Genomic DNA, 23,887 nt, shown 5'->3' on the forward strand with positions numbered 1-23,887 from the left:
AGACATGCCTTTTTTTCTGATCTCAAAAGGGAAACATCACAGTCCATGCATCTCTTTATATTTAAGTCATAATTGCAGGTCTGCCTCCTTGCATTTAAGTCCTCATTTTGGCGGACTGACCTGCAAGATGAGAAGAGGGATTCCCCCAAACAAAAGAAATTTGGTTGAGTGAACTGGCGTTATCCAAGTGAAGGAATATTATGTGACCATTATGCTTATGAAAAAATTGTAATGTCTTGAGAGTGATCTTTTTTTTTTTAAGATTTTATTTTACTTTTTCAGTAATCTCTGCCCCAACTTGGGGCTTGAACTCACAACCCTGAGATCAAGAGTCGCATGCTCTACCGACTGAGCCAGCCAGGCACCCCTTTGAGAACAATCTTAAGATGTGGGGCATTAAGGGATAAAATTAGGACACAAAATTACATACCAAGACAATATCAACTCTGTGTTAAAGATGATAGAAAAGATTGGCAGTAAAGAAACCAAAGCATTAACCGAGTTGCCTTTGGGTAGTGAGGTCATGAGTAGTGAGTAGTTTTTTTTTTCCTCCCAGCTTCTTTATATATTTTTCTATACTTTGCCAGTCTTCCTACAATACTCATTTTTACGATCAAAGAAAAACATAAAGTAAAAGCCAGAGGAAGACTGGATAGTTTTGCAGGCTAGGGTTTCTAATGATACAGACAGATAGATCCTGGCAATAAAGAACTAAGTGAGGCAAACCAGGGCCATTTGCAGAGTGAAGGGATGAAAACCGTATCTTGAAGGATTCTCCTCCTTCTGAGGTGATTTTGCAACTCCAGTACAACTGGCCAGCAGAGAAAATGGACAGAATCCTCCAGATATGTAGTCAGAAACTAACAAGCTGTATGGCTTTGAGCAAATTAACCCCTCTGACCTTCCGTTTCTTCATCTGTTACATGAGGAGAATAATGCTTAGTACATACTGTTCAAATTCTTTTAATCATTTAATAAATTTTTATTGAATACCTACTGTCTTAGGAACTGGGGATGCCACAGTGACCAAAGAGACAAGGTTCCTACCCTCTAGCACATAATGGAGGGTTGGGCCTGGGAGTTGAGGAGCTTGTTGTGGGGAATAGCAAGTGCAAAGGTCCTGGGGTGGCCAAAACTTGGTCCTTTATACCAGAGAGTTGTCTTATGTATCTGGAGCTTAGTGAGTAGGATGGAGAATGGGAGCAGATGGGGAGAGGTAGGCAGGGCCCAAGCCTTGCAGGCCAGGGCAAGAAATTTTGATTTCATTCTAAGTATCATGGGAAGCCACTTAAGGGTTTTAGCCTCAGACTTGCATGATCTGATTTAGAGTTTAGATCTTAAAAAGGCTGCTGCCACGTAGAGGATGGATTGTAGGATTGTGTGAGACGATCAATACACAAAAGCACTTAACATTGGGTCTGGCACAAAGTAAGTGTCTTAATAAGTGGTAATTGTTTTTCATTATTATCATCATTATCCTTATTATTATTACTACTCTTTTGTCTGCCTAGAGCTGGCTCACAATTCTTGGACATTTGACTTCATGCAAAATTGACAAAGCATTCCAATGAGCCAGTGAATTTTTCAGATTTGTTTTCCAGGTGTTTGCACATCCTCTGAGAGGTGATGGTTGAAAGCCAAACTCAAGCTGATACCTGCAGCAGGAAAAAAAAAAAAAACACAACAAAAAACAGTGGACACATTCCTGAATCCACTATTCTTTCATCCTTCAAGGGTAAGCTTTGGTTATCTTGTAGCTCAAAGAAGACTCTGGGTCTTGATTACAGGTTTCAATCTCCACCAAAGTACTGGCTGTCCACAGGCCCTGTTGTGAAATCCAACATATTTGGATATATTTAAAAATACCTCCCCTCCTGCCAACAGCCCCTTCCTTAAGACTCGGCTCAGAGACAACTTTTGCTAGGAAGCCTCTGGTGACCTTGCCCCAGGCCACACCCCACACCAAAGCTATGTTCTCTTGTCTGTGCTCTTGGAGCTTAGGCAGAGCCGTATACAGCATAACACTTACCCCCTCGACTGATGTGAATTTCTTCATCTAGGCTCTACATTCCTGGAGCTGTGCTGGTTAATACCATAGCCACTAGCCACATGCGGCTTTCTTTCAATCTTGTTGAATTTAATGCAAATTAAATAAAATTTCAAATCCAGTCTCTCAGTTGCACTGGTCGTATTTCAAGTCCTCAGTAGCCACCAGTGGGTACTGTATTGGACAGCGCAGACAGCGAATATTTCTCTCCTTGCAGACAGTTCCAGTGGAAGGCACTGCCTGGTGGGGGGGAGGGGGGGGACAGGAATCATGTGTTATTTATTCATTTAGGAGTGGCAGGGTGCTTAAGAGACAGACTTGAGAGGCAGGCAGACCTCAGTTCAAATCCCAGCTCCTAATCTTACTAGCTATGTGATCTCAGCCAAGTTCAATTTCTCAACACTTAACCCCGTGGTGTGGTGCTGAAGCTTATATAACTTAGTACACAGAAAGGGCTTAAAACAGAGCCTAAACACATCGTAAACCCCGAGGACATCATCCCCAGTAAAACAGCCAGCACATAGTAGGCCCTATTAAATGCTCATTGATTGTCTGAGTAAATGGATAAAAGAACAATTGAAGGAATGGACCCTATTTCTGGCTTCAGTGAAAGCAGAATACCTCTTGTGACACCAAATATGATTGCAATTAATAATAATAGCTTCTAGCTATTCAGCACTTACCGCATACCAGGCGCTGTGCTAAATGCTTCACGTAGTCCTCCCAACAGACCTGTGAGCAAGATATTAAAAATGACCTCCTTGGGGGGGAAACTGAGGCTCCAAGATATGAAGTAAAAGCACATGGGGGGATGAGGATTTGAAGCAGCCCCTCTCTGCCTTGGTGGAGATATTGCTTCTAGATTATTGGCCGCCATGATTGCTTCTAGAGGTGTTTCCACCTTACCCTCTCTGGTTCTGCTCTATAGGAGTGGTGCGGGCTGGGGGTAAACTCAGCAGGGGCTGCGACGCACCCATCATCTTCCCTGACCCTTGGGGATGGCCATGGGTCCCCATTGGGTGAACACACCTGCAGAGAGGAAGGCAGTCTGCCCAGTTTGCTCTCCTGTTCACAGAAAGACTTTTGACCCTGGTTTCTCTGCTTCTTTTCTTTCCCCATCCATCCCCAGGGCACCAGCCTTCTGGCCGTGCCCACCCCTCCCCACCGCCCCACGCGCACCACCGAGCGATGGCGAAGCAGCAGACAAGGGCGCCTTTCTTCAAAGTGGTTCCCCTTCATCTCATAAACTCTCAGCCCTGGCCTGATTGGCTGTGCCGAAAAGGAGCCAGGCCCCCGCTCCAGTCCTCAGATACAAAGTGAGTTGTGTGCCGTTTGCCCACGTGAGGCCAATCACAGGGGCCTGCCCCTCTCGGAAATCCCAAAGGACAAAATAGCAGCGAGCCCCAGCACGGTGACTGCCTGGTCACAGGATCAACATTATCTTTGGCAAGACAAAGGAAAGCAGATAGTTGGGGAAACCAAGACAATGAAGAGGCAGTGAGTGTGAACAAGATCGCTTCCACCCGGAAGACTTGAAAGACAGTTAACCCTTTCTCCCTGAACCTTTTCCCTTCCAGCCAAACAGAGTCTGCACAGATTGGGACGGGGCCCGGACCTTGAGGGAATGGTCCCCATTTCAACCAGTCTTGATGGTTCCTTTTGCCACTTTCGAGAACTTGCCTTTCCCATGAAGCATGATTCCAATGTTTTCCATTTTTAGGCACTAAAATTAGTCCAACTGTGCCTTCTAATTCTGTAGACACAACCCAGCTTTTGCAAATGTCCCTCTCTTCCATTTCTGGGTGAATTTTTGCATAGTACAGACTGCCAATTTTGTCGAGCAGTCTTGGGGGAAGATAGAAGTTTAAAATCATCTCGCTGTTAACCATGAAACAAATGCTGTGGAGCCCAAAGTTCTGATTTAGAGAGAATGCTGCACAGAGCACTCTCAGGAAGGGAAAAACACAGACAAATGTCCTGCACGGATCACTGCTGACCATCTCAGTAAGAATATGGACTGGAATTTACTGAGCACTCACTAGGGAGCCAAGCATTCCCCCCCACCCCCACCCTGGGCTCTTATTTATTTGCCAGAATGTTACTGTCCTCCCAGCAACCTTTCCTCTGAGGTGGATACAGTTTTATCCCCATTTTACAGATGAGCAAACTCAGGCCCAGCGAGATTAAGTAACTTGCCCAAAGATACAGCTAGAAATTGACCACGCTGAGATTCGAACCCAGATCTTTCTGACTACAAAGGCTGAATTCTTAACCTCGGTGCCCAATGAGTGGTCGTCATTAGTATTTTTGTCATAAAATACAATGCATTGTCTGCAGGAACGGGAAGATGCTTACAACCTATAAGTAAAAACACAGGCAACAAGATTACATGCTGTCTGTGATTGTATTAAAAAAAGGATAGATGATAGATGGATAGGAGGCAGAATACTAGAACAATCTTTGCCAAAAGCTTGAACGATTTTCTCTAATGATTTTTTGCACACCCCCCCCCCCCCCCCCGCATTGGTGCTTTGCTTTGCTTTCCACATGTTCTTCGTGAAGCATGTATAATTTTACCATTAGGAAAGAAGTGTGTGTGTGTGTGTGTGTGTGTGTGTGTGTGTGTGTGTGAGAGAGAGAGTGCTTTAAAAGCAAGAGGGAATAAAGAAGTTGGCAAAGTAGGCCATGGAAGCTGGAATCTCAGTTATTTAAATCCTGTCCAAAATTGCAATTTGGGAGTTCATAGTTATCCCAAAACAATGAATCAAAAGTCTTAAGCCACTTGCCCCCTAGACCAAGTGTAGCCAAGTGACAGTGACATTAAACAGTGCCCTAGAGGGTATGGTTTGAGGTGGGGGGGGGGGCGGTAGAATTGAAGAGAAGGTGGAGGAGCTCACCTAACCAAAGGTAAAAAAGATTTTCTTCACACGCCCTCCCAAACCCTTGCGTTCACTGCTCCGACTCAGTCAGCTGCAGCTTTATCAAGCAATACCCGAGTCATCAGGGGAAAAGGGGCAGAAAACCTTCCGCCTGGCCCCTAAGACAAATCCCTCCGAGTCTGGCAGGAGGCAGCCTCGCTGATTCCAGGCCTATATTTTTCATTTCTTGTTTTAACAGTCATAAACGCCTTCCGATGCCAAAGCAGAACACGACTTTAATCCAGATAAAATAAAATTCCTCAACTCTGCAAACTACACAGAGATTTACAAGCCAATTTTAAAAAGCAAGGGCCTCTTCATTCCAAGAGTGGCACATTCCACGTGGCTGGTGCTGGGGCTGCCCTATGGCCCTGCCTCCTGGGGACCAGGTCTCAGGCCACGGTGCTCAGCCCCGAAATCCACAGTCCCTTGGCAAAGAGAATTCGGGCGAACACTGCCCTCAACGTGGACTCTTCTCAGATCCCTGGGCTCTGGGGGTCTCCTGGTTTAATGTCTCCTAATATGTTCCAGCCCCCACCCCCTCTCCACCTCCCCTCCACCCCCAGCTGTTGCAGAAAACCACAGTCAACCTTCCCTTCCTCTCAGCAGCCAAGTTTTCTCTAAGTAAACACAGAATGTAGCAGAAGATCAGCTCTGTTCCCTTCCCGACACTGTTAGGTTGGGTCAAGCCTGGCCTGGTACCAAGCTGGAGAACTCAGGCTGGGGGGGGCGGGGGGGCGAGCTCCAGGCTGACCACGGGTTGGCCGCCGCTGAGCAAAGCCTTACTATGTGCTAAAGGCTTTATCAACATGATTTTAATGAATCCTTTTGACGCTATAAGGAGGGAACTTCTTATATTGGATTTCATCTCTTTGCTCCTCTAGCGGGGACATTTGCCCTTTACTGTCCTTGCTCTGAGCCCAGGAGGCTGACCTGGGTGGGCGACATCAGTGGGCTCCCATGTACCCTGCCTCTGGTAGGGTTTGTCCAAGAAGAGAAGAGACCTGGCAGGAAATCAGGGGAAAGAAGACAATGGGGTTGGGATATTAATCCCCCCGGCTCCTCCTTGCCGGTGGTATCGGCTGGCTGGTCATCTTCCAAAAACCACTGCTCCTGATGGGTGATTTGTTCCAACAGCTCCCCTTTCCACGTTCCGGAATTAACACTCTTCCTAGATCATGCAGGCTCAGGGTTGGAACAGTGCCTCCCTTTGCTAGACCCAGGGATTGCACTTTACCCTGTTGCTCTTCCTACACCCCGTTCCTACCGATGCATATAATCTCTTTATGAAACTCTCCTCACATTGGGCAGGTTCAATGTGCCCTCTGTTTCCTGCCAGGCTCCTGACCAGTGCATTTGCATCATCTCTGATTTATAGAGGAGGAAACCGAAGCTCAGAAAAATTAAGTCACTCGCCCAGGAGCAATTATCTGGGATTTGAATTTGGGTCAGCCTGTCTTCAGAGTCCAGGCTCTTAACCTCTTAATGACTATATAAAAAATAAAGTAAAATTAGCTTTTACTCAGTGTCTGCCGTGTGCTACACAGTGTCCTAAACACTTCATGCCTTTCTTTCATGAATCCTCACAAAGACTGTTGTAGATAATACTTGCTATGCCTATTTTATAGATGAGAAAACGGAGGCTCAGAAAGAAACGTCACCGGCCTACAGCCACGAAGTCAGAGAGAGGCAGAGCTGGGGCACGAACCCGGGTCTGTTCCAGTCTTGTAACCGACCTCAGATAACCTGCCTCACGCAGAAGCTACGGACATCATTGGAAGCCGGGAGAGAGAATGAATCCGTGTCCAAAGAGGAGCTTCTAAGGTAGGGCTGGAGAAGTGGATTTGGTCATTAGGTCCAGGAGATGGGCTTGAGTGGAAGGTAGCAGGTGGGGTCAGGGGCTGGGGGACTGTGGAATGGAGGTGGGTGCCAGGCCAGCGTGGGAAGGTGGTCCAGGCCTTTGCCAGAAGGAGGATGGGATACCTGGGATGCCTATGTGTTCATGGTGGCTGGGTGGAGCTTAAGTGAGGTCTGTTCATGTTGATAAACATTTACTGAGCGCGTGCCATGTGCCAGGCTCAGTACTGGGCTCTGGGGCAATCTAGGTTGGGGCAGAGGGGCCATAAATGGGCCCACCCTGAGGATGGAAACTAGTATGGTTTGGGGCTCAGGTGCGAGACCATTTGCCCAGCCCACTTCTCATTCCTAGAAGCCCTATTATCAGGACTACCCCCTCATCTCCCCTCCACCACCCCACCCCCCCACCAAATCCCACCTCTCTGTACTGTGGTATCCCACTGGAGTCCTTATTATACTTGACTCTTCACCTTTCTCCCCAGTCCCCAGCCCAGCAGCCCATAAAGAGGTCTCTGCTGGGTCTCTATTCTCTTGTTCACTTTAAAATGCACCCCCCCAACTATCTGTGTATCTATCATCACCTACTTTATAGCTTTATTAAGTTATAATGGATATGCCATAATCTGCATGTATTTAAACTGTACAATTTGATACACTTTGGCATATGTATACACCCCTGAAACTGTCGCCACAATCAAGATCATGAATATATGATCACTCCCAAAGGTTTCCTCATCCCCCTTCATCATCTGCTTTCCTGCCCTAGGCAACTGCAGATCTGCTTTCTGTCTCAATTTAATATAAATGGAAACTTACAGAAGTCTAGCTTCTTTCACTCAGCATAATTAATTTTAGATTCATCCCAGTTGTCCATCAATACTTCATTCCTTTTTATTGCTGAGTAGTATTCTATTGTATGGATATACCAGTTTGTTGTTTCCTCCCTCCCCCCTCCCTTCTTCCTTCCTTCCTTCCTTCTTCCTTCCTTCCTTCCTTCCTTCCTTCCTTCCTTCCTTCCATTTATCTGTCTATCATCTATCTATCTATCTATCACCTACCTATCGTTCATCTATCTATTCACTTCTTTAGAAGTGAACCAATTTGTAAAGATGTAATCATGGCATTTATATTTAATTGCAAAAGCATTTATATCAACCTACATGCCTGCCTGTAGGGAAGGATTAAATAAAGTTCTGTATACCCATACCATGGAACACTGTACCACCATTAAAAAGGATGAGGTCGTTCTACACAGCATCAAACCACTCCTGGCCATATGGTGGCCGTCTCAATGTCGTGGCACCTTTCAAAGAATCATTAAGTCCCCAATCCCCATGGCATTAGGAAATAACTGACCTCTTAATTGAAGTCTCTTTGAGAAATCCTTCAGATCTGAAGGTTTCCTCATGAGTCTCAGCAGCTACCTTCCCAATACTGCCCCTTGCTTCCTCCAGACCTCAGCCTGGGTTATCTCTTGTCTCCAGGCATTCCTTCCTTCTTAGTTCCTCTCCCCACATTTTGGCCCACTCTGTTCTACCCCAGGAGGCTTCAGGTCCTTCCTGATGCAAATCAAGATACTCACTCTTAGCATGTTCCTGTCCTTGATGAGTCCAACAAAAGGTCTAGGGAATAAGCAGGCAAAGATTGAATCCTCTTTAGAAGAAAGAATAAGGGGAAAGGGTGATGATGCTTAATACTTTGGGGGTGGGGAAGGGCAGAGGGAGAGGGAAAGAGAGAGAATCTTAAGCAGGCTCCATGCCCAGCACAGAGCCGCACTCGGAGCTCGATCTCAGAACCCTGAGATCATGACCTGAGCCAAAATCAAGAGTCGCATACTTAACCGACTGAGCCACCCAGGCACCCCTTTAGTAATATTTTTTATCCCTGATATATATGTATATATATACTTGACATGGGAAAATGGCTATGACCATTGCTGAGTGCAAAGAACAAGTGACAAAATACTCATCACGTTTGTAATAACTCATCTAATTTGTTTCTTCTAAGTAGATTATGAAGTCCCTAAGCTCAGAGACTATAACTGTATTTTGTCCCTTGTATCTCCAATGCATGGTAGGTATCCTTTAAATATATTGTTTTTACTCTTAATTAGATACTTACCAACATGTTAGTAGTGGATATCACTGAGTGATGGGATCATACATATTTTCACTTGCTCATTAGTATTCATCTATATTGTTTGAATTTTTTATGAAGAGCTGTGTTTCTTTTCCTTTCCCCTTTCTCTCTTATTTTATTTGTTTACTTATTTGGTATTATTTTTATAATCAGATAAAGCAATAAAGGTTTAAAAAATTTTTAATGTAAATGGAATGGTGAGAATTTGAAGCATTTCCTCTGGTAAGGAGGGGGACTTTTGGTACCCATTAAATGATATCCTGATAATGCTGTGGTGGAAAAACCCAACTCAGACATCATGGAATCAAACCAATCCCTCAAGTTAGCAGGCCCTTGGTATTTACTTGGCACACACAGCCACACCACTGAGCCTTTCTGCAGCCTCCCTGACAGATTGGTAGCTAGTCTGCTTGGGTTCCTCCCATTGGTTCCCATTGGCTCCCTCATACTAAGAGCCCCAAAATACAGAATCTAAGCTGGTTTTCTGTGATTGCTGGGAGGGCTGTGTCATTCTTGGTTCATGGCTAACCTTCTAATGTGCCCTGCTGCAGTTCTTGATTGGGTCGAGAGAAAAACCATTCCTAGCACCAGGCTAGCATGGCCAAAGTGTCACCTCTTCCTGTTTCTTTGCTTTGCTACTTCTTTCTATCTATCCATCCATCCATTTATCCATCTACCTACCTACCTATCCATCTGTCTATCCGTTCAGCTACACATCCACCTACCTATCTACCCATCCATCCATCTACCCACCTTCCCCCCATATCTATCTAAGCTTCTATCGCCTATTAATCTGTTTCTTTATTTATGATATTTTCCTCCTTTTCCTTTGACCATACTTTATCTGTCCATTGATATCAGTGAAGCCAACAGATGTTAATGTCCTTCTATAGCTGGAAGAAGACACAGATGACTTTAATAGTAAGTGTGACCATCTACTAAGAACCTATTGGTTACCAGACACGGTGTAAAGAAATCAGAAAGTGCTTAGCACATGGCCTGACACAGACAAGTGCCATGGAAAAAAAACATTATTTTGAGTTCTTTCCTTTGTTAGTGGTTGTAATTACTGATCATTGCTACTGCTTCAATAAAACTTCATTCATTCATGACAACTGGTATGAAGGGCAGGTTAAGAGATCTGTCTGCATTAAAGGAACTGTTTAGAATCTTTAAACAAAATGAACCTTTATTTCTTTGGAGTACAGAGAAGAATTTGACAAAGAAAGGGTTCCTAAGTAGTATTACTTCCTGTCTGCTCCAATCAATATTTAAAACTCATCTGGATTCCACAGGAATTTATTTGGCTAAGAGCGAGGTGCTAAAAGCCTTAGAACAGTTTATTCTTTTAAAGACATGAAATATTTCTTGCACAATCTTCTTTATGGTCATTCCAGTAAACTTGCCGTCACAGGTAGACCAAAGGTAAACTGCAGCTCAGGCCAGGTTGAATTATAACAAATTCCGTTATTAGCACAGTTCAAATTAATGAGATTTTCCTTTGCTTTGGTTTCAAAAGAGGCTCAAAGCCACTTAGTAACTTGAGACCTCTTGTGAACTCATTACTAGAATAGTTTTTAAAACACAGTTTGGTCTTTGGTTACCATAGGAAATTGCAAAGTCCCAATGACTGTGTTCCATTTTGGATCCAAGTTTTATGTCGGGCAATTCATTTAAGCTTTGATGATTTTTTAATTTAAAAAATTCCATACCAATACTAAAAAAAAAAAAAAAAATCTATTAGCACACAGTGAACACATGAAAGGAATACTGACCAGTCGAGTTTATTGTCTGAGTTCTGTCAAAAAAAAGATGAAAGTAAACAAAACTTCCAAACTTTACAATATTTATCTTCAAGCTCATAGTAGCCACAGATGCAAAAGTTTGTCCTTGTGTTTTACGTCTGGCAACCTCCTAAATTAAGTTGGATTTGTCCCAAGGACCAAATAAGAAAATTAATTCATGAACTAGGGCCCTCCAGAATGTTTTTTCCTTTCATTTGGTTTAGTCACTTTTATAGTCCTTTCTTTCTTCGAAGTAATTTGGGTTTGATTGCTTCTTTGTGAAATTCTAATGTCAAGACTGTGTCTAATTTCTGTTTTATGAAGAAATCTGGAAACTATACAAAGCAATGAATTGAGATGCAGAGTCAAATAAAATCTGTAATGTGATAACTCTATCAACTCTGCCTGGAAAGATGCTGTATTTCAATTAGATCTTGAGACATGTTCTTACATAAACTGACAGCATCGGATTGACAGTGTTCATCTTCCCAGAAAACACAATTTACAAGGACAGAGTGGTGAATTTGGTTCAGTATTCCAAGGATACGTTGGTGGCTTGCCCCACCCCAGCCTGCATCCAGATAGCATTTCACAAACAGGCTCGCTCTTGGCATTAAATAAGAATCACAAACATATTAAAAATTCCCACCAAAAAAAAAAAAAAAAAGGGCATTTACAATTTTAAGTCATAATAATACTACTTAACATTTAAACAGTACTTTACATCTTCAAAGCACTCCATAAACATCGGTTCCAATTCTCCAGGCTTGTAGTAGTCTTTGATGTGGAGAAGAGCTCTGTGCACAGTGGCAGAGATAAAGCTGCATCCAGAAGAACTGGGCCCAATTAGCTAATTGTAACACTTTCATTTCTTCCCTGTTCAGTTTCATTTTTTCCCAGCTACCTTTTGTTGTTCTCTAATTTAGAGTCCTCGCAGGGTCACCTACGCGGGCCTGCCGGTAGTATCCAGGCTCGCATCCAAACCCAGCCCCGAGACCCATGCTGCATCCTCTACCCCAACTCACAGTGAAATAGAAAAACCGGGACCAAACGTATGACAAGTAGATTTACTCTGTTCTCAGAGAGTTCGCCTTTTCCATTTTTTAATGGAGTGAAATATCCTTTTGTTTATACGACGATAGGAAGGACTCTGTTTTTTAGATAGTTAGGTTTTAGTCTTGATTTTTTTTTTGGTTCTTTCTTAGCCAAACAAGAAGTCCGCAGTCCTGTGTCAGTGTCCACCGTTCTTTCTGGAGACCGTGTCCATGAATGAGATCCAAACATCAGGGCAGCCCTAGTTTTGCGGATCCTAAGACCTGGAGCAGGGTGGATTTAACATTGATCCCAACTAAGTGCAGGGGAGGCTGTGGTGAGGCAGGAAATCTCCTGAAGCAGGTCATTTCCTCCACTCCACTCTTGGTGGAAGTATAAATTGGTATCACCTTTTGCAATATCTATGGAAGTTGTGATCTTTTGTCTCCTTTGACTAAGCAATTGTACTTCCAGAAATTTGTTTTAATGGGAAATTCACACAAGTTCGCGAAAGAATATGCAGGCCCACTGATGCACATAATAGTGGAAATCCGGAGAGTATCAGGGGCCCACGATAAGGGAATGGTGGAGAAAAGAGACAGGCCGGACAGCATAATACATGATGATGCCGCTCTCGGGCTAATGACATGGATCTATGTGTCCTCACATGGAGGGAGGTCTGTCAGGCTCATTCATTCAACACCCATTTCTTGAGCACCTACTATGTGCCAGGGCACTGTTCTGGGCAGAGGATGCAATAGTGAACAAAGGAGACAATACCTTTGCCCTCATAGAGCTTATATTCTGATGGAAAAGTTTTTCACAAACCAATAAATACATATTATCAGGTAATAACATATTTGTGAGGTTAAAGAAAAAAAGCAAGGTGTGTGGAAAAGTCACTTTGGAAAACACTTTGGCAGTTTCTTATAAAGCTAAATATGTGTTTCCCATATGGCCCAGCCATCCCACTCCTGGGATTTTACCCAAAAGAAATGAAAACTTATATTCACACCAAAACTTGTATGTGAATGTTTCTAGTGGCTGGATTTGTAATCACCCCAAACTGGAAACAACCCGGACATCCTTCAATTAATGAATGGATAAACAGACTGCAGTGTATCCATACAATGAAATATTATACAATAATCAAAAGGAAGGAACCACAGATTCACGCCACAATGTGGAGGAAACTCAGATGCATTATTACGAAATGTGAAAGAAATGAAAGAAATCAGACGCAAAAGGCTATGTACTCTATAATACCATGTGTGGGACCTTCTGGAAAAGGAGAAGCATGGGGACAAGGGAACAGATTAATCTTTGCCAGGAGCCAACCCTGAAGGAAGGGGTTTATTACAAGGGGCATGAGAGAATTTGGAAGGCTGATGGAACTGTTCTAAATTTTTACTGCGGCTATGCTTACACAATTGTATATGATATAACCTATTGTCAAAACTCAAAGAACTCTACACTGAAAACAATGAATTTGACGATATGCAAACTGTACCTCAATCAACCTGATTAAAGAAAAAAATCTAGGTGCAAAAGCTATATATGGATTGATCCCAATCAATATAAGTAATCAATGTTAGAATATGCTTGGGAAAAAAATTCTAGATAAATATCCAGTATGCCACATCGTTAACAGGAAGTTGTCTGGGTTGGGGAAAGGTGTGTGTGTGTGGGGGGGAGTTTCATTTTCTAAATTACACATTTCTTTGATGTTTGAATACTTTATACGGCACGTGTTACTTTCAAAATTAGAGGGAAAATCGAATTATGATACAAAATACAGTCCTCTGTGCTGGCCAGGCTGCTGGGGAGAGGCACAGAACTCATGGAGACACTCGGGCTCTATGGTGAGCCCTGAATTCTGGCTCTGGGAGACAGCTGTCTACTCATGCCGTGGCAGATGTTTGTTCTCTCTTTCCTTCCTCCTCCAGATGAGGAAGTGCTGCTGACCCCTCTAGGCTGCTGCTGGGGGAACCCGCCTTCCAGGTCCCACAGGACAGACTTTTCTGGATGGGGCAGAATGAGGCTCGGAGCTGACATGGGCCTTGATCCTCCTGCCAAGGAGAAGAGCTGCCTGTGGCCCATGGTGGTTTAATGCCTCTGATTGTAAAAGTCCATGTTTATGGACACTTGCGCCGTGCCAGGCACTGGCCAGGGATTTACTACTTAGCATTATTTTGTGATTCCTTCATTTAACGAATATTCGACCAATGCCAACAATGTTCTAGGCCATGGGGATCCTGTAGTGAACAAACAGGGAAAGAGAAAACCAACCCTGTCCTCATGGGGCTTATATGCTAAATGGGGAAGGGGAAACAGGAAAATGCGTGAAAACAAATATATGTCAGGGGATTTTTTTTTTTTCTTTTTTAAGTAAACTCTACGCCCAGCGTGGGGCCCAACGTGGGGCTCAAACTCACGACCGTGAGATCAAGACCTGAGCTGGGCGCCTGGGTGGCTCAGTCAGTTAAGCATCTGCCTTCGGCTCAGGTCATGATCCCAGCGTCCTGGGATTGAGCCCCACGTCCGGCTCCCTGCTCAGCCAGGAGTCTGCTTCTCCCTCTCCTCCCTGCTTGCGCGCTCTCTCTCTCTCTCTCTTTCAAGTAAATATGTAAATAAATAAAATCTTTAAAAGACCTGAGCCGAGATCAAGAATTGGACACTTAACTGGCTGAGCCACCCGGGCACCCCTATGTCAGGGGGTTTTGGATGCTAAGAGACCACTATAGTGAGAAATGCATATGGTTTAGGTGCAGGGGTCCCAAGAAGGCCTTTTCACTATGGGGATATCTGACCCAACGAGAGAGCCCCTGAGGCTGGGTGTGTGACCAGAACCACAGGGTGGTCACGAGCCTGCAGCTAGGTGTGCATGGAGGATGCCAGCAGAGAGCAAGAAGCCAGGTCCTGCAAAGTGTTTGGCTTTGATTTTGAGTGAGATTGCAGCTACGGGAGGGCTTAGGACAGAGGTGTCATGTGAGTTGGCTTAGGTTTGACCAGGACCCCTCCGACTGCTGTGCAGAAAAGAGGGCAGGGTGGGCTGGGGCAAAGAGAGTGACAGCAACGACGAGGACAGTGGCTCAGGCTTGGGTGGTGGCCCATTCTGGATATTTCCATGTCATCCTTCACTTTCCCCATCTGCAAAATGGGACAATAATAGTATCTTCCTCATTGGGCTGTCAGGAGGATGAAAAATGAGCACGGTGTAGGGGCACTGGGTGGCGCAGTTGGTTAAGCATCTGACTCTTGGTTTCGGCTCAGGTCGTGATCTCGGGGTCCTGAGATGGAGCCCCGTGTCAGGCTCGTGCTAAGGGTGGAGACTGCTTCAGTTTCTCTCTTTCTCTCCCTCTGCCCTTCCTGCTCGTGCTCTCTCTCTCTCTCTCTCAAATAAATAAATAAATCTTTAAAACAACATTTAAAAAAAATAAAAATGAGCATGGTATAAATTACCTGGTCCAATGCCTGGCACATGGGAAGAGCTTGATAAATATGTCCAGGCTTGTTGTTATTATTACCTGCCTCCCTGTGAGACCAGTATAATTATGCTCATGCTATGGATGAGAGGACTGAGTCTCAGAGGTGTGAGACCACTTGTGCAAGAGCAGACGGCTGGTAAGTGGCAGAGCTATATTGTTCTAGGCCCCCCGGGGACACTGGTGGGGGGAGCTGAACCGGCCAGTGAAGAACACGGGAAGCTGAGAACAAGGGACAGAGGGTGTCTGAAAGCATGGGGTGGGGGGGGCTCTGTAGCCTATCCCAGTACAGGAGGAGGTAGTGACTGAGGTTCAAATCCTGCCTTGCATTTCCAAGCTGTGTGACCTCAGGCAAGTCACTTCACCTCTCTGAGCCTCAATTGTCTCATCTGTAAAATGGGGGCTGAGGCAAGACCCACCTCAAAAGATAGCTGTGATGATTAGATGCCTGGCATAAAAGGAGGTCAATAAACACACTCAGAAAACAGCTCTCTCCCCCAAAGGTGGTATGGGAAGGAGATGGGTAACCAAGGATGTGGCCTCCTTTTGATTGCACCACACAACTGTGGTAGGAGATAGGAGAAGAAAGCCTTTCTTCTGTGGGGATTTTGAGGAGTGACTGATTAGATTATAATGAGCAGGCTCATCAGGGAGCGCATGCTATGTAAACAGTGACCTCTCCATAAAACCACAAACAGAAAACAATGCAAAATGTGCTTTGAGTTTATTGCATGGTTAACGTGAAATAAAGTCTGCTTGTTGGAAAATCATTTTAAAGGTCTATTATTATTATTATTATTATTTTGAGCGAGGGGAATATTTACCGAGATATTTTTGGTAGAATAAAGAGGGGCTTCTATGTTCAGTAACCGTTGTGAAATGCCGGTAGCGAATCCCCATAACACAACTCGCTAACATTTACAGAGGCTGTTGTGATTAAGTGGGAACCAAGCTACCGAAAAATCTACAACAAGAAGTCAGCAAAGTAAGATCAAGAGACTATAAAGTAAACAATATATAGAGAATGAAATGTAATTTATTTCCTTGGGGAAGCGATCCGTACCAACAGCAACAGTTTGACTGTAGACGTACTCTATTTCCAGCCACGATAGACGATTGCAGTCAGCACATTTGAAAATTGAGAAATTGTGTACGCAATTTAAAAAACCAATTGATTACAACCCACCAGCGTCCTAAGAGGTGGGAAGCCCATTTTAAAAAGGAAAAACTGAGACTCGGGCAGGAGAGATGAGTCGCTTGCTTCATCCTTGCTGAGAACCCACAACCCAGGCAACTGGAGAAACACAGTGAGCCCGTTACTGGGGCAAAGTGGAGACAAAGGATGACTCAAGTTTCGCGTGCGGCTTTTTTTTTTCTTTGCCTCCAATTTGTTGTCCGAGAAGAACTGTGCTCTTTCCAAGGGTTGCTTCGAATAAAATGATTTGTTGCAGAAAGCAAGATCTGGCCCCAGAATAGGGAGCCAGCCAGCGGGGAGACGGCCACCCGTGCTTGGGAGCAGGCTCGGGACTTCCAAGTGCCACAAAGTTTGGAAGGATGGGGTATGGTCCCTGGAGACTGGGGCCTCCTGTCTCATGTGCCAGGACCTGGCCGTCGTCGGTTCTCAAAAAGCAGTGTTGCACAGGTGGGGTGGCCAGATGAGTTGCTTTCTCACTCAGACCTTGGCTGGAGTCCCTGATGTAGGGCACTGGTGAAAAGACATTTGTCCTCCTTACAAAACCCCTAGACGCTTGGGTCTGGCCCGGAGCACAGAGAACAGAGGGGGTGAAATGTTGCTGGCAGAATGGCCAGGGAACATGGCACCCCCCTTCCAGAGCCCAGCCTGGTCCTGGGCCACCCGAGCAGCTTGCTTCTTTTGTGAATGTCCACTGCACACTGGCACACTCCTGGAGAGGAAGAGTTCTAGAATCCACCTGGAGAACGTTCTCTTCTCTTCACAATGATTTTGTTCATCCTAAAACCGGGGTTGGTGTTTGTATATCGAGGCTGTTCGGATTTCAAGAGCGTGTGTTTTTTTTTTTTTAAGATTTTATTTCTTTATTTGAGAGAAATAGAGAGAGAGAGAGAGTTCAAGCAGGGGGAGGGGCAGAGGGAAAAGCAGACTCCCTGCTGAGCGGGAAGCCCGACGTGGGGCTCGATCCCAGAACCCTGGGATCATGACCTGAGCCGAAGTCAGATACTTCACCGACTGAGCCACCCAGGCGTCCCTAAGCTCATTGGAATTTTTAACAACAACTCAAATCAGTGCTTAAATGATCCCTTTGGTGGTGTTTCTTGGTGTTGTCTTCTCCCACATTTCACAAAAGGAGCTCTGGACCTGAAGAATCACCTGGGAGCTCTGGGTCTTTATAACAGTAGCAGACATTCACTGAGCACCTATCTGTGTCCAGCAGGTACGCAATGCTTTGTGCACCAGCGCTGGTCGGATGCTGACAATGGCCGCGCGAAGCAGACACGAGTGTGACCCTGCTTTAGGGATGAGGAAGCTGAGGCACAGAGAGGTTAAATCACAGCCCCGGAGGTCAAGAGGGTCAGGGACGGAGCTGGGATTTGAACCAGGTTTTGTTCAACTATAAGGTCCTTGGCCTAACTCACCCCTCCCACCGTGCTCCGAGCTAGCGACAGCTGCAGTTTCTTTCACTTTATCCTCTGCACTGTCTTAGGGGAGAGGTTGGAACAATTAGGAAATCCTTGGTGGTTATGAGCAAAGCTGTTGTTGCCCAAGGCAGCTCAGCTTGATTGGTATAAGACCATTCTCGCAGAGGGAACTTAAAACATCAACTTAAAAATTGAATTATCAAAGCAAAGGAATGAAAAGGATAGGCCTGCCACGTGGAAGTGTCCAGAAAAATCTTTATGGAATGATGCCATGCACTGCCTTGTCCACACAAGGTGACAGTGACCAAAGACTGGTTATTTGTCATTGCGCCAAGCCCCTTACTGGTCTCCCTGGGCCAGACTGGATTTAGTTCTTTTTCCTTTGAAGCTGCTGACTTAGGAGCAAACACTCGAGAGGAAATGTGAGCGGCCGAGACACCGAGGAGAAGAGCTACCTCTCTAGAGTTTGGGAAAAGCAAATTCAAATAACAATGGCACCATTTTTCACCGTCAGGTTGGCAAAAACTGAAAAAGGTGGGCAATGTCCAAATGCTGGCAAGATGGGGAGGAAGTGGACACTCTTTACATCTTGCTTGAGGGAGTGTGCATTGCCACAATCTTTGGGGAAAGTCTTCCGGCCGTATTTATTAACAATAAAAGTACACATTTATTAACAATAAAAAAGCAATCCTATTTTGGAGACTTTATTCTACAGAAATAAAAGTGTCAGTGCCTAAGGATATATGGATAAAGATATTTGCTCTGCACTTATTTAGAGGAAGAAATAACTGGAAACCACCTGAATGTTCAGGAAGAGGGGAGTAATTGGATAAATTATGGCACAGGTGTGCTATGAAACATTATACAACTAATAAAAGAATGAGTGAGATCTAGATATATAGGCCTAGAGGTATATTTGTGATAAATTGTTAAGCGAAAAAAGCAGATTGCAAAGTAATACATGTGACAATCCCATTTTCATAAAAAAATTTTAAAAAGTCCCTTAGAAATATGTGTTTAAACTGTATTATTTGGTATGGGCATGGAGGGAAGCCAATCAGGATTCATAACGGTTTGGTAACTTTGATCATCCCAGTGGGGTTGAGAGAAGAGTATTCCCTTTTTCTTGGTAAACTCAAGTATTGTTGGACTTGCTCCAGCTAGCATTCTGGTGCTTCTGTTACTTACAATAAAATAAATCCAGTAAAGCTCAGGTGCTGCTCTCCTTTGTACAAGGATGGACAAGTGACTATAATTGTGATAATTTATTGATCATTGCCTATGGGGCCATGCACGGTGCTGAGAACTTTCTCTGTGTGATCACCCTGGAAGTCAATGCACAAGAAGAAATGGGGGTCACGGGGGTTAAATGACCTGGTCAAGGCTGCACAGCTCGTGCACGACAGAGCGGGGATTGGAACCCAGGTGTGTGTTACTCTGAAGCAACATTCTTAACTCCTACAGAATGCTCCCACCCTGCAGCTGTGGCAGCTTCCTGTGGTCTTTCTAATAGATGGTTCCTCCTCTGGTCATATTTTTGCTTCCATTTTCTCTCTGCCATTACATTTGATAACCCCGAAAGGGAACTAACCTGTCATTCTCAGAATAAGACCTGAGACTTGTGTAGAGCAGAACATCTGGTTCCTGCCTGGGCCACAGGCATTGTTACAAACGGGGAAACTAAGTCATGAGAATGCTTCTGATGAGCTCCCCATGGAGGGAACTGGGCTTAGCAGTTCAGTGCGGGAGTGCCTTGTTGCTGCTGCCTCATTGTAGGGTAGGTTTTGTTTTGTTTTCATCTTATCTCGGGCTTGCTATCAACTCTCACTGCTTTCTCTATGGAGGAAGAACTCCCGCGGATCTTTTATCAGCCTTCTCAGCTGTGTGGAGAGTCAGAGTTTCCTTGCTAGAAATGACCTGAGGGATCACCTGGCTTGCTCTTTTCACACATGAGGAAACTGAGTCCCAGAGAGGTGGAGTGGCTTGTCTAAGATAACAGGGCTGCTCAGTGGTGCATCTGAGACTAGAATCCGGCTCCCCTGGGTTCTCATTCTGGGCATTCTCTTTTTTTTTTTTTTTTAATTTTATTTATTTATTTGAGAGAGAGAATGAGAGGCAGAGAGCATGAGAGGGAGGAGGGTCAGAGGGAGAAGCAGACTCCCTGCTGAGCAGGGAGCCCGATGTAGGACTCGATCCCGGGACTCCAGGATCATGACCTGAGCCGAAGGCAGTCGCTTAACCAACTGAGCCACCCAGGCGCCCCCTCTCATTCTGGGCATTCTCATGCACAGCACTTTTGGCCTTCTCCCTTCCACTCTGGGGCCTTGGCTTTGATAGCCAAGAAAATCTCAGATGAAGTTTTTCTCCTTTGTCTTGTGTTGTTTATTTGCTTTTAAATTTACTTTTATGGTGCCACTTGATTATTCTGTTTTCCATTTGATTGATTGGTGTTGTTTCTAACTTATTGCACTGAATAGGTAATACACATTTAGTTAAAAAAAAAAAAAAAGAGGGGCGCTTGGATGGCTCAGTCCCTTAAGTGTCTGCCTTCAGCTCAGGTCGTGATCCCAGGGTCCTGGGATGGAGTCCCGAATCAGGCTTCCTGCTCTGCAGGGAGCCTGCTTCTCCTTCTGCCTCTCCCTCTCTCTCTGTCTCTCATGAATAAATAAATAAAATCTTAAAAAAAAAAAAAAAGAAAGAAAATGTAAGCAGTACAGTGAACAGGAATTCCTCTCCCCATCCTAACTTCTCTTCCTTAGAGGCAACTGCTGTTACTATTATCTCATGGAAACTTCCAGGGATATCTCAATAATCTATTTTAAAAATTATTTATTTATTTATTTTATTTTGAAGTAATCTATACACCCTGCGTGGGGCTTGAACTCACAACCCAGAGATGGAGAGTCGCACACTCTTCTGACTGAGCCAGCCAGGGGCCACAATAATCTATTTCTGAGATTATATTGGCACACATAGTGTGTTAATGGCTGCATGGGATTACATTATATTGGTCACTACTCCCCAGATGAGGGATATGTAGATTGCTTCCAGTTTTTGCCTTGCCAACAGTACTATAGTTCACATCCTTGCACTACAGGTCTTCAAATATCTGTACAAGTATCTCTGAAGGATGGACTCCTAGAATTGGAGTCAAAGTGTATGTACATTATAAATTTTGATATTCTCCAAATTGACACCAAAGCTGCAGTACTAATTTATATTCCCAGTGACAGTGTTAGAGTTCTGCTTCCCTCCACATTTGCCTAAGCTTGTAAAATATTGTCAATACTGTTTTTAATTTCTGTTTTTCTTATGATGAGTGATGTAGTCCACTTGGACTGCTATAGCAAATTACCATAGACTGGGTGGCTTATGCAACAAAAATTTCTCACAGCTCTGGAGGCTGGGAAGTCCAAGATCAAGGGGCCGGCAGATTTGGTTCCTGGTGAGAACACTCTTCCTCATTATGTCTTCACATGGCAGAGATAGATACAGAAAGAGAGAGGGAGCAATCTCTCTCATGTTTTTTTATAAGGGCACTAACCCTATCATGAGGGCTTCATCCTCATGACCTAATTACCTGTCAAAGGCTCCGTCTTCCAAATACCATCACATGGGGGATTAGGGTTTCAACATACGAAGTTTAGTTCAGTCCATAGCAACGATGTGCATAGTCTGAACATCTTTTTACATATTTAAAAGCCGTATGTCTTTCCTATTCTCTAAACTGTGCATGTCCTTTGCTCATTTTTCTATTAGGTTGCTCTGGAAGACTTTTTAAAAAGTTAAATATGCATTTGATGAAGAATGAGAATTTGGTGACCGAGTGTGTAGGATGAAGGCCTCCTGGGATGGAAATACACCTGGATGGGATGGACAATCTCACTGTCTGACCACTCAGGCCCAAGTCACACCATGCATGCTGATAAAATGCTTTGGCTTTCTTTTTTTTTTTTCTAAACATTTTCATCAAGAGTATCTTAATAGAAATGCACAACACTGGCCTGAGGTCAGTGGGTCGGCAATTAGGATCTCTTTTTGACAGATTAGAAAATGAGGTTCAGAGAATTAAACTATGTTGGTCGAGGTAACACAACTGGGGGTGCCAAAGCCCATGGCAGGCATCGGCTCACAGAGCCTTCAGCATTCAGGCTTGGTCTGTGGAGGCAGACAGACGAGGGTTTGAGTGGCTCACTAACTGGAGATCTTAGAGATGTCACTGCACTTCTGAGCCTGGACTTATTACAGTCTAAGGATAATAATAGTTATCTTCCTTAGGTGGTTGTTCTGAGGATTCTATGAAATAATGTATGTACATCCATTTTGTCAGTGGGTTATAATGTAATGCCGGCCATGGTAATAATACACATTATAACATCCTGCTCATGGCTTTGGCTTTAGCATTCTTTGTGGTAGGTCCAAAGCTCAATTCCCCTAAGACTTCTCTCTTCTATTACACGCCATCTTTGCCCTGTCTTCTACTCTTCCTTCCCTTTAGTCCAATCCACCTGAAACAGCTGGCTCTTCCATGTTTGGGGGCTTGTTAGTGAAGAAGTTGTTCTCCTCCCCACCTTTTCAGGGAGCAAACGCCTTGAGGGTTAAGAGAGGGCCTCCTCTTCAGACTGGCACTCCTCTGGACTCTCAGACCATTTGCTCTCAGGAAGTGTTTGTGATTGAATGAGTGAGGGAGGGTCTGCTCCCAACACAGTCCTAGTACAGTGCCTGGCAGTTACATTCCGGCACATGGCAAGAGGTCAGGAAACGTTTACGCATTGAATAAATACACACAGTGCCTAGGAGTAAGGGCTCAAAAGGCATTTCTGGATTCGTTGCATAGCGCCTGGTACACAGAAAGCGCTAAGTGGCAGCCGTGGATATCCCTGGGCGAGGCTTATAAAACCCAGTGCAAGAGCTTGGCTTCACTGTGCATGGGTGCAGGGGTTCGAATTCTGCCGCCTCTTCTTCCCAGCTGGGCAACCTCGGGCAAGTGACTTAATCTCTTTGACTTAATCTCTTTGTGCTTCAGTTTTCTTATCTGCAAAACGCGGACGACGGAGTGCGACCACGCCGAGGCACTCCCCGGAGCACTGGGACCGGCAGCCGTGCCCACAGCAGAGCCCCGCCACGCCAGCCGGCCTGCGGGGCCGGGGGCACACGCCGTGGGGGTGTCCGAGCCCTCCGCCGCGGCCGCCACGGGCGTTCCCGGGGCCTGCGGTCGCGCCCCGCCGAGATCTGTGCCCCCGAGGGGGCGGGGCACGGCGCCCACGCGGGGGCAGCCCACGGCAGCCTCGGGTCGGCCGGCCGCCGCCCGCTGGGGAGTCGCGCCGCCGGTACTTCTTTCTCTCTAGCTCTCCCTCCCTCTCCCGGCCGGAGGCTCCAGCCGCGCTCGGCTCAGCAGCGCCGCCCGCGAGCCGCCCGCGAGCCGCCGCCGCCGCCGTCGCCGCCGCCGCGGCTGCCGCTCCGGGCCCCTCCCCCGCCCGCCCCTCGCCCCCCCGCGCGGTCGGCGCCCGTCACGTGACACGACGCCAGCCAATGGCGGGCCGAGCCGCGGTCGGCGGCCGCCATTGCTGTCAGAGCGAGCAAGCCCGGGGAGGGAGGAGAAGCGAGGCTGACTGGGGAGGAGGGGGGGGTGGGGGAGGAAGAGGAAGGAGGGGACGTCGCTCGGCTGCCGGGGTCGCCCGCTGGCTTCGTCCGCACCCCCCCCTTCGCGAGTTCGCGCTCCGCGGCGGCGGCGGCTCCGAGGCGGCGGCGGCGGCGGCTCCGGGGCTCGCCTCCCCTCACGCGCCGGCGGGGGCCGAGGGGGAGTCGGTGGCTGGAGATAAACAAGGCGGCGGCGGCGGCGGCTGAGGAACAGGGAAGGCGGAGGCGGTGGCCGGCCCGCAGCGCCGGCCCGGGAGGCAGCGGCGGCCCTGAGAGGCGGGGAGGGCGCCGGGCCGCGCGGACAGCGCCCCCCGCCGCCGCCGGAGCCGCGGGAGCCGCCGCCGCCGCCCGAGCAGGAAGGAGCCGCGC

This window comes from Phoca vitulina, unplaced genomic scaffold, assembly GCF_004348235.1.
Source record: "Phoca vitulina isolate PV1807 unplaced genomic scaffold, GSC_HSeal_1.0 scaffold46, whole genome shotgun sequence".
Classification (NCBI taxonomy): domain Eukaryota; kingdom Metazoa; phylum Chordata; class Mammalia; order Carnivora; family Phocidae; genus Phoca; species Phoca vitulina.